This window comes from Bos taurus, chromosome 29 (genome assembly GCF_002263795.3).
Source record: "Bos taurus isolate L1 Dominette 01449 registration number 42190680 breed Hereford chromosome 29, ARS-UCD2.0, whole genome shotgun sequence".
In the NCBI taxonomy this organism is placed as follows: Eukaryota; Metazoa; Chordata; class Mammalia; order Artiodactyla; family Bovidae; genus Bos; species Bos taurus.
The window spans coordinates 25871658-25882478 of record NC_037356.1 but is presented as its reverse complement, the minus strand read 5'-3'; positions in this window follow the sequence as shown (position 1 = coordinate 25882478).

Sequence of the window (10821 nt, the reverse complement as noted above, 5' to 3'; positions counted from 1 at the left end):
TCCCCGGCCGCGCTTCTGCGCCGTCGCAGCCGCCGCGCTTCTGCGCCGTCGCAGCCGCCGCGCTTCTGCGCCGTCGCAGCCGCCGCGCTTCTGCGCCGTCGCAGCCGCCGCGCTTCTGCGCCGTCGCAGCCGCCGCGCTTCTGCGCCGTCGCAGCCGCCGCGCTTCTGCGCCGTCGCAGCCGCCGCGCTTCTGCGCCGTCGCAGCCGCCGCGCTTCTGCGCCGTCGCAGCCGCCGCGCTTCTGCGCCGTCGCAGCCGCCGCGCTTCTGCGCCGTCGCAGCCGCCGCGCTTCTGCGCCGTCGCAGCCGCCGCGCTTCTGCGCCGTCGCAGCCGCCGCGCTTCTGCGCCGTCGCAGCCGCCGCGCTTCTGCGCCGTCGCAGCCGCCGCGCTTCTGCGCCGTCGCAGCCGCCGCGCCCACTTTCTAGCTCCAGAGAACCCAAATGACTCCCTGGTCACCCTCTCCTCCCCGAATTGCTGTTGAGGCCTGGCTGCCTGCCAGTCTGGTTTTCTCTGGTTTTCCTCTGCCAGTGCTTGGCCAGGGCAGGGCAGGGAGAGGTTCACAGTGGGATTTGTCCAGGGTAGGGTGGGTAGGGTGTGTGTGAACCCCGTGGTAACAGTTTGGGCAGCCAGTCAAGGAGGAGGAGGAGGGCAAGGTGCAGGCCAGGCCTGGGTTCAGCTTCAGCCTGCAGCTCCCTGAGGGGTGGGATTGTTGGATGGAGGACATCTGTGGGCCCTGAACCTACAGTTCTCTCTACTCAGCCAGCTCATTGTATGGGGCTGGAGTTGAGAAAACCAGGGCTGCAGAGCTGGGCTCCTGCCCACTTTACAGATAACCTTGCCCTTTGGGAGAATGGTGGGCAGAGCCTTGCTGGAGCAGAGTACGTTCCAAAATGCGGAGATCTGTGCAGTGTCAAACCTCCTTCTCATGTGCCATTCCAATGCTTTACTGGTGGTGCCTCTGAGACTCTGGGCGTGCAGGCCTCCTAGTGCTCTGCGCTCAGCCCTCTTCTCTGCCTCCCGGAATCGCCTTTATCCTTTAGAACCATCAAGCTCCCTTCTTGGAATGTATCCCAGCTCACGGGGCGCTTTCCTTGACTGACTCCTGCAGCCCCTGAGCACTGCCCCTAGATTGGACAGAGCACACCCTGCTCTGCAGTAACATTCATGGGTCTGTCCTTCAGGTTGGAAACCCCCTGAGAGCAGGGACCATGTCACGCAGCCATGGGTTCATTCATCTGTTCGTTCAACAAATACAGGATTGAGCACCCGTTACTTGGAGGGCCTTGTTCTGTGTGCTGGGGGTTTGCACAGGGAGCCAGTCCTGAAATCCGGCTCCTGACTCCCGCCTGGCCTAGTGCTCTTTCCAACAGACCTGCCCCCTTCCCACCTCTCCCAGAGCCCAGCCCCCCAGGGTGTACTTTGGGTAGGGGAGGGTGGTGTTCAGGACTCACCATTTACTCAGCCCCAACAGGCAAGCCCCTGTGTTGGGGGGCTCTGGGAGGCCCCCCTCCACCTTCTCTGGACAGTCCCAATCAGGGAGCAATAAGGCTGTATCTTTTCCTTTTTTTAATAAAAAACGGTGATTTATTGTACATTTGTTCTTAACATGCGGAATATGTAGTATAAGGATTTCCTACTGGATAAGTGATACTCATAAGTTATGACCAACCTAGATAGCATATTCAGAAGCAAAGACATTACTTGGCCTACAAAGGTCCATCTAGTCAAGGCTATGGTTTTTCCAGTGGTCGTGTATGGATGCGAGAGTTGGACTGTGAAGAAAGCTGAGCGCCGAAGAATTGATGCTTTTGAACTGTGGTGTTGGAGAAGACTCTTGAGAGTTCCTTGGACTGCAAGGAGATCCAACCAGTCCCTTCTGAAGTAGACCAGCCCTGGATGTTCTTTGGAAGGACTGATGCTAAGGCTGAAACTCCAGTACTTTGGCCACCTCATGCGAAGAGATGACTCATTGGAAAAGACTCTGATGCTGGGAGGGATTGGGGGCAGGAGGAGAAGGGGACGACAGAGGATGAGATGGCTGGATGGCATCACCGACTCGATGGACATGAGTCTGAGTGAACTCCAGGAGTTGGTGATGGACAGGGAGGCCTGGCATGCTGCAATTCATGGGGTCGCAAAGAGTCGGACACGACTGACTGAACTGAACTGAACTGAACTGATTAAGCCAAAAAAGGAAATAAAAGGAATTTTTAAATCAAGTTTTAGCTGGATTGTTTGAAATACAAATATGCAGATTTTAATCAGTGAAAAAAAATCTCAGTTGTGTTTTTTCACCAGGAACTTCAACTGAACCTAGAACTTTCTCACACCTCAGTTAGAAAGAAAATAAAACAGAAACTAAAAAAAAAAAACAAACAAACAAAAAATACAAACACTACAAAATTGGCTGCTGAGAGAGCAAAGTTTTTTTACAGAGACCTGTACAGCATCATGACAAGAGGGGCAATATCTGGCAAGAGTTGAAATAACAGTGTCTTGCTTTGTGCAGGTCAAGCACTGGTATGAGCATTTCATGTGTATTAACTCGTAATCTTCACTGCCACTGTATGAAGTGAGTACCTTTATCACCCCCCTTTTCCAGATGATAAATGTGAGAGAGAGAGGTTAAGCAACTTGCCCAAGATGACACAGCTAACAAGGAGCCATCAGAAAGCAAAAGATATTCCATGCAGCTGTTATGCCCCTGATCACCTCAGCAATGGCCAAAGTAAAAAGGTGAGCCTAGAAGATGTGAAGCGGAGCATAAAAGATGTCTAACATGCCCAGGCACCTTCCGAGGACGCCCAGCCACCCTGTGAGCCAGGCCTAGGCTGTCTCATGCTCCAGTGGGGCCCACTGGGCTGTGCTGCTTGGTTTCAGAAGGCGGTGGTCCATGAACCCTCTTTTGCATACACAGGGCTGCTGGGGAATTCTCCCAATTTGCCTGAGCCCACGGTCACTTGCTGTTCTTTGAAATAAAAACCACAGCACTCACACACACCCCAGGTGTGTGCATCATCAGATTACCAAATATGTTTCCACATGTAAATTTCCTCCAAAACATTTAACTCTAACCTCTTTGTAAACTGCTTATGACCATTCAGAATGCCATGTCGCATCCTGCTTCTGTTCTGAGAGTCAAAACAGAGGCAAGCAGCCAGAGAAATGGTGGGGCTTGAGGACAACTCAGCCACCTGGGGGGATTTCTCAAGAGCCCACAGCATCACTCAGGGCTCTTGGTGGTACAAACACAGAACAGAAGGGCAGGGCTCGTGTCTGCTTTCTCACCTCTGAGATTCTGCATAGGATTCCATTTGGAAGGAGGTTCTGTGTTCTAAAAATAAAATTTGAAAGGTACTGGGCTAGGTTATTGCAAAGATCTTCATGGGCTCCCATCTCCTGGGGCTCATTTGTTTATTCCGCAAACATCACTTAAATGCCAGGAGCTCAGAGGCATAGAAGATCCAGTGGTAGATAAAAATGTTATGGTCTCTGCCCTCGTGGAGGTACAAACCCACTTGGAAAAAGACAACAAGAGAACAATGACTAAATAAAATAATTATACAGGGTGGTGGGTACCATGAAGGAAATCTACATGCTGCTGGGATCTGGAGTAAACTGGGGGCTTCTTTAGGAAGTTTAAGCTGAATCCTGGAGGATGAAAGGGAACCAGACCTGATAAGAAGCAGGGGGAAAACATTCCTGGTGTAGGGAACCACAAGCGCCAAGGTCCTGTCGCAGAAAAGGTTAGCTTCTACTATGGCTGCAGCTGAGGGAGGGAGGGAGGGAGAAGGACGGCCTGAGTGGGGTTTATGCTAAGTGTACAGTCATTGAAGAGCTTAAGCAAGGGGGAGACCCTATCCATTGAAAAGATCACTTTTCTGCTGAGAGAAGAATGCCTTGCAGGAGGCAAGGAGATCCATTAGGAACCTGCCGTAGGAGTAGAGGTGGATGGTCTTCGTCAGAGCTGGCTGGATTTGCTGAAGGACCTGGCATGGAGGCAGGTACAGGGGTGAAAATCATGTTCTGAATGTGTATGAGAGACCTCGTTTTCCCACCTGCACAATATGGGTGTTCCCAGAGATGTCTTCTCTGGTGGCTCAGATGGTAAAGAATCCACCTGCGACCTGGGTTTGATCCCTGCGTTGGGAAGATCCCCTGGAGGAGGGAATGGCAGCCCACTCCGGTATTCTTGCCTGGAGAATCCCCATGGACAGAGGAGCCTGGCGGTCTACAGTCCATGGGGTGGCAAAGAGCTGGACACGACTGAGCACAGAGGTGTCTACGCCTTTACTCTCACTGCCTGGAGTTCTCTCTGCTCTGCATGACCTGCCACACTGGATTCTCTGTGCTCTGTGCTCAGGTGTGCCTGCAGATCTTTGCAGTGCAAGGGACACTGGCCCCTGATCTCCGCGTGGTTAGTACCTTCTTTTCACGTGGGCTTAGCTCAGCCATCCCGTCCCCTATTGTAGCCCTACCCAGACCCCCTCCACCCAGACAGTATCACCTCACCCTATTTTATGTTCTTTACTTTCACTCTCTGAGAGGAGCTTACCCATTTATCTGCTCGTTCCTTGCCTCGCTTTCCTCACCTGCCTCCCCTGGAATGTAAACTTCATGAAGGCAGCGGTCTTACCCAAGGTGCCCAGGTGGCTGGGGGTGGCCCTGCAGTGCTAGATCTCCCCACGAGAGGGCGCCTGTAAATTTCCTTTTCTGTTTCTGGCTGGAAAACTCTCCCAGGAGTGAAACTAACAGAACTTAACTCAAATTTCACAGTTTGCCTACGATTTGTCGCATTTATGCATACTGTCATGTATCGTGGTCTTTCGTCTCTGTAGGTAAAAAAGAAAAAAAGTTTTTCTGTGGGATTTTGAGATACTGCCTTGAGACGGGGAAGGGAAGTGGCATGGGACCCTGTCTCCCTCCCACACCTCTTCTTGTCTGCTAAGCTTACACCGACTCTTGCTTGGGGTGACTTGGGGTGACTGAAGCCAGAGACAGATTATCTTCAGACAGATGGGATATAAATTAGCATTTTCTTCATCATAAATATGTATTTGGCCATCCCCCAGAGATTTCCTAACCGACTGGGTAAGACTAAGGAGATGTCTGTTCAGATCCATGAGGGCCGGGAAGGGTTTGACATAACAAGGGAACAGAGAGTGTTGCCTGGTAACTGATGACTGCTGTCATTAGAGGCAGCCGCGGAGTAGTAGCCAAGGCAGGGTCACCCGGGTGAGCCCTGTTTTGAATCCTAGTTCTGTTGGCTTCTGGCCACTTTGTGATGGCTCTGAGCCTGCTCTGTCTGGGACAATGACAGTGCTTTGGCAGACAACGAGAGGCGCTTTGTAAACACATATGCAGGTGGTGGTGGTAGAAGGGGGCGGGATTATTACTGCTGCTAGTGCAGTCACGTTTGAGACCCCTCCCCTGGGACGGAGGGTCCCACTATGAAAGAAGCGCTCCTGTGGAGCTGAGGAGGGATGCGAGGAATGTTTGAATGTGTCACTTAAATAAGGAGGAGGGCCCAAAAGAGGAACTGGGAGCTGGGGAAGGAAGGTGGCGAATCCCAGAGCCTGGAGGAGTAGCCCCAGACAGGATGGGCCAGGTGGAGAGATGATTCTGGAAAAATATTTTCAATAACATTCCTTGCTGCTGACACAGGGCAGGTGGGAGCAGGCTGCATTTAATGGCCAGGGATGGGGTGGACACGTTTCAAACGTTTTTCTATTGGAAAACGTGTTGTTGGCTGGGGAACAGGAAGCTGGGGAAACTTGTTCATCATTAGTAGCACTTTTAAAAAAAAAAATCTGCCTGGTCATTTTTATAGTCTCTTACTCTTTACTCACTTTTAATTTTCTTTTTATTTCTTTAAGCATGTTCAGCATAATTGTTCATTCGTCTCTGTCCTGATATCTGAAGTCTTTGTGGGCTGGACTCCGCAGTGCGCTGTTCCCTCTGTGTCTCGCTCATGGTGGTCTGTCTCCTTGCATGCACTGAGATTTGGACTGTGAGGCCCTTTTGGAGGTGGTTTCCTACGATAACTCTGTGTGGTTTGGCTTGAGATGCATTCCTGCAGGAGAACTTGTGACTGTTTCCAGGCATCTGGACATACAATAGACCACAGTCTGCTTGAAATTTAAAGGATCATTGGAGAGGTTCTAAGGGCAGGCTGCCTTGTCATTTCAGACTCCTGCATCAAGCAAGGGTCAGCCTGTAGCTCTCAAATCTCAGAGGACAATTTTTTTTCTCCAGTTCCCCCAAATCAAGATTGACCCAGACACTTTTCCTAGTTTTTGTTTCTTTTTGTTGTTGCTGAAATTCTTATCTCTCCCCAGTGTTCCTCAGGGTAGCCCTTCCTGAATCCTGGTTTTATGTGGAAGAGTCTCCAGTGTGGCTCCCCAGCCTGCACGGGTACAGAGTGAATGCTGTGTATCATCCTGTTCTGTGTGTGGCAGTTCTAGGCCACGAGGTCGTGCCTAGCCTGCTACCTGAGAATGTGGCCGTTTCTTCACATGCATCTGCTTGGACTTGGGTCTGGCTTCACTCCTAGCCTTAGGTTCCCCTTTCTTGATTTAAAGATGTGTTTTAAAATATTTTATCTAACATTTTGACATGGTTCATGGGCAGGGAGTTTCAGGGAGGCCTCAGCATTACCTGGGAACTCATTCAGTTCAGTCACTCAGTCGTCTCTGACTCTTTGTGACCCCATGAACTGCAGCATGCCAGGCCTCCCTGTCCATCACCAACTCCCAGAGTTCACTCAAACTCATGTCCATCGAGTCGGTGATGCCATCCAGCCGTCTCATCCTCTGTCGTCCCCTTCTCCTCCTGCCCCCAATCCCTCCCAGCATCAGAGACTTTTCCAATGAGTCAACTCTTTGCATGAGGTGGCCAAAGTACTGGAGTTTCAGCTTTAGCATCATTCCTTCCAAAGAACACCCAGGGCTGATCTCCTTTAGAATGGACTGGTTGGATCTCCTTGCAGTCCAAGGGACTCTCAAGAGTCTTCTTCAACACCACAGTTCAAAAGCATCAATTCTTCGGTGCTCAGCTTTCTTCACAGTCCAACTCTCACATCCATACATGACCACAGGAAAAACCATAGCCTTGACTAGATGGACCTTTGTTGGCAAAGTAATGTCTCTGCTTTTGAATATGCTATCTAGGTTGGTCATAGCTTTCCTTCCAAGGAGTAAGCGTCTTTTAAATTCATTACAGGTGCAGAATTTCAGGCACCACGCAGACCCACAGACTCAGAATCTGCGTTTTTATATAACCCCAGGAAACTGGGTTGAGAAGCATGATTTTCCTCTACTCTATTACCTGAAACAGAGGGAGGTCAGGCACTTTGCATGGATATTCCAGGATAGGGAGAAAATGAAACTATTCTTTTCCCTCCCCACTAGATTCTCCCTGGATCAGTGGCTCAAATGAAGAAAGGCTATGGTTAGCGTGATGTCTCTGTCAGCGGCTGCCTTTCTCAGGCCTGCAGAAACCCTGGGTGGGTGGACTCAGCCCTGGGCAGTTCCTGAGCTGGGCGCGACTCCTGGGGGTGGGCTCAGAGGTCCCAGAGCTGCCCCTGCCCCATATCTGCAGGGCCAGGCAGCCCTCATGCCTACCGAGTTTTCTCCATCTGCCCCCCAAACCATGCCCCCCCCAGCTCGCCTCCCTGATGTCCCATCTATACCACCGATCTTCTGCCTTAGTTTCCCCACTCTGAACAGTAGCCGGAGGGAGCTGGCCCTGCACCCCAGTCTTGACCCCCTTCTACTCTTAAAGACAGCACAGTGAATCTAAAGGGACAGGACTTTTCCCTTCTATGTTCAAGGGTCTATTTCCCTGGGAAAATAAGTGGACAAAGGAAATAGCCCATGGAGTCCAGGGTGAGAAACCATAGCCTTAAATAAGATTACTTGAAATTCTACATAATAAAATGTCCACTGAACTGCCTGAACGTGGCTGGCACTAACTCCTTCACGTATTCAGCATCCCTAACTCTGGCAGTGTGGCTCCCGCTTCCTCAGAATTCATGCTGAATGGGGCCCTGGGCTCAGCACGTGGTGTGCATCATCTCATTTAACCACCACACCATCCCCGTGCAGAGATGAGATGAGGGAGGCTCAGTCCGCCCACTGTCCAGGGACACCAGGTAGGTAAACATTTGGATTAGAACCCAGATCTTTGAGACCAAAGCCCACTCTCTCTCTTTTTAAAAAAAATACTTATTTTTATTCATGTACTTATTTGGCAGCACCTGGTCTTAGTTGCAGCACACAGGATTGTTGTTGCAGTGCACGGAATCGTTCATTGTGGCATATAGAATCTTTAAGTTGGAGCATGTGGGGTCTAGTTCCCTGACCAGGGATTGAACCCAAACCCCCTGCATTGGGAATGCCACCTTAGCCACTGGACTACCAGGAAAGTCCTCCCATGCTCCTTCTCTTCCTCTATTCTGCTCTCCTATGTGCAGCACCCAGAAGAGCAACTGACCCAAAGAAAGCCCTCAATACATGTTTCTAAAATGACTGAATCTTGCCACGTAGAGACTGCTGGTATTGAATGCCTGCTCTGTGTGAGCACGTTCTCTATGTTAGTTTGTATCTTTACAATAATCCAGAAAGGTACTGATGATTATTATTTGTTTTAAAGGTAAGTGCACAGAGGTTCAGAGAGGTCAATTAAATATCCCAAAGTCACATGGGTGATGAGTTTTTGATCCAGTTTTTGATCTTGAATTTTGGAAATCAAGCCTTTCTTTCTGATGCCTAAAGCCATGTCCTTTTGCTTATATCATTTCATCCTCCTAATGTGGGGGATTTAGTCTTGGGAAGGGGTGTCTTAGAGTTGACACAATACCAATGGTGCTGGAGACCCTTGAGCAGTCCGTGAGAAGCACCTGGAGGCAGACGGTGCTTGGAGGGTGTCTAACCATGTGAGGGAGTGAGTGCCCCATATCTGGGGTATTAGGTGTCTCTCCCTCCCAGAGGCCCGGAGGCTGACAGAGGGCAACCTGTCAGTCAGATGGGTGTTCCCTTATCTCTGACAGTCTGAGCCACAGTCATCCTCTCAGTCAGCCCTGGAAATCCCTGGAGAAGATGACTCTGAGCCATCCATCCGGAGCAGGGTAATTCAGAGCACAGTCCTGGTTATTCTAGTTTCTGGGAGGTATTTGGGAAAGTCTTGATTGATGAGGAAATCACCCAGAGTAATTGATGACGCTTGGGTTGTCTTCTTTCCTCCTTTGCTGGCCTCACCCAGTGAGTGGCCTTTCACAGGGGCTTTTTTTTTCCCCACATATGGAAACAAAGAATGTAACACAACAGGTTCTGACCTTGGGTCTCAGCTGGGAAAAAGTCGAAACCTGAAGTAAATGGAACCCATTATGTTTACAGTTGAATTGCAAAGGGCTGGTCCCCTAAAGTGCCCTCTTCTAACCAAATAATACGAGTTCAGCGCTATGAATGTACTGAAGCGTCCTTCAAAGGCAGGTAATATATATTGTCCCCTGCCTGCCATGGGTGCTAAGTCAGTCTTTCTGAAGTCCAGCACCAGCCTGGGACTTCCAGCCACTTCCTTTATCACACTGAAAATCTTCAAAGCTATCAGTACTTTGCTTTCTGTACAAATACAGATTTGTATTTGTACAGAAAGTGGTAGTGACAAAGTACTTCCACGTTCATTCCCATTTGAATCTCCAAAGACCCTTTTTGCAGTAAAGGGGTAATGTGAGAAGTGTCATCTCTGTTTTCCAGACCAGGAACATGGGGCCCTGAAAGCAGAGAGCTTAAGGGACTTGAGCAAAGGTACTTGGATTCTAAGAAGCAGATCCAGGACCCCAATCTAGATTTCTTGATTTGAGATTCAGCTACAGCTACTGACCTTGCATTCTTTGGGGAGATCATGTGCCTTGCATCAGTATAGCCCCTCAGAATGAATAATCTTACACAAGAAGAAGAGTGTAACCTTCATGACCTCGAAGGTAAAAGTCCTTCAGTGCATCATCTTAGGCTATGACTGTCCCCACACCCCCCGTCACTCCTTTCCTGTATCACAGCAAAGACTCCACTGTGATTGTAACAATGTTCACGTCTCTTTTCACAAGAGAAAGCAGTGTCTCATAGTGACTGGGAGCACGGGGTTCAAGTCTCACCTCCTCTTCAGCTGTGTGACCTTGGACAAGTTAGCTAACCTCTCTGAAACTTGATTGCTCATGGCTGACCTCATGGGCATGGTGATGATGATTGAATGAGATAAATCCTGGAGAGCTTAGCATAGTGTTCAGCACATGCTAGGTGCTCATTAAATGCAGATTGAAGATACCAATATAAAGCAAGGACCGTCGGTCAAACCCTGGCACTGCCAGGCTCATTCTTGGAGCATGTCTTCCAGCAGCATTGACTGAACACATGCTCCATGCCAGGCACTTCTGTGTGCATTGCTCACTGGCTCCTTTAACACCTCTGTGAAGCAGGCATTGTTATTCCCATTTTATGCATCAGGAAACTGAGGCTTACTTGCCAGCTACTGTCTTTCATATGTGTCAGAGCTAAGATTTGTACTCAGCTCTCTCTGACTCATTCCACGACTCTTCTGTGCAATAGAAAGTGATCAGTATACAGAGACGAGAAAAGGTGATTTATTGATTAGGAGTAGGGTGACAGGAATCCCCTAATCGGGGTATACAGGGACTGGACCTCCTGCGCTGTGGCTCTTGCACTCGGTGTGCAACTTTGAGGTGGTCACCTTGCCACCCTGGGCCTCCCCGTCTTCATCTGCATACCAAAGGGGTGGGACAGATCATCTCAAAGATACTTTCCAG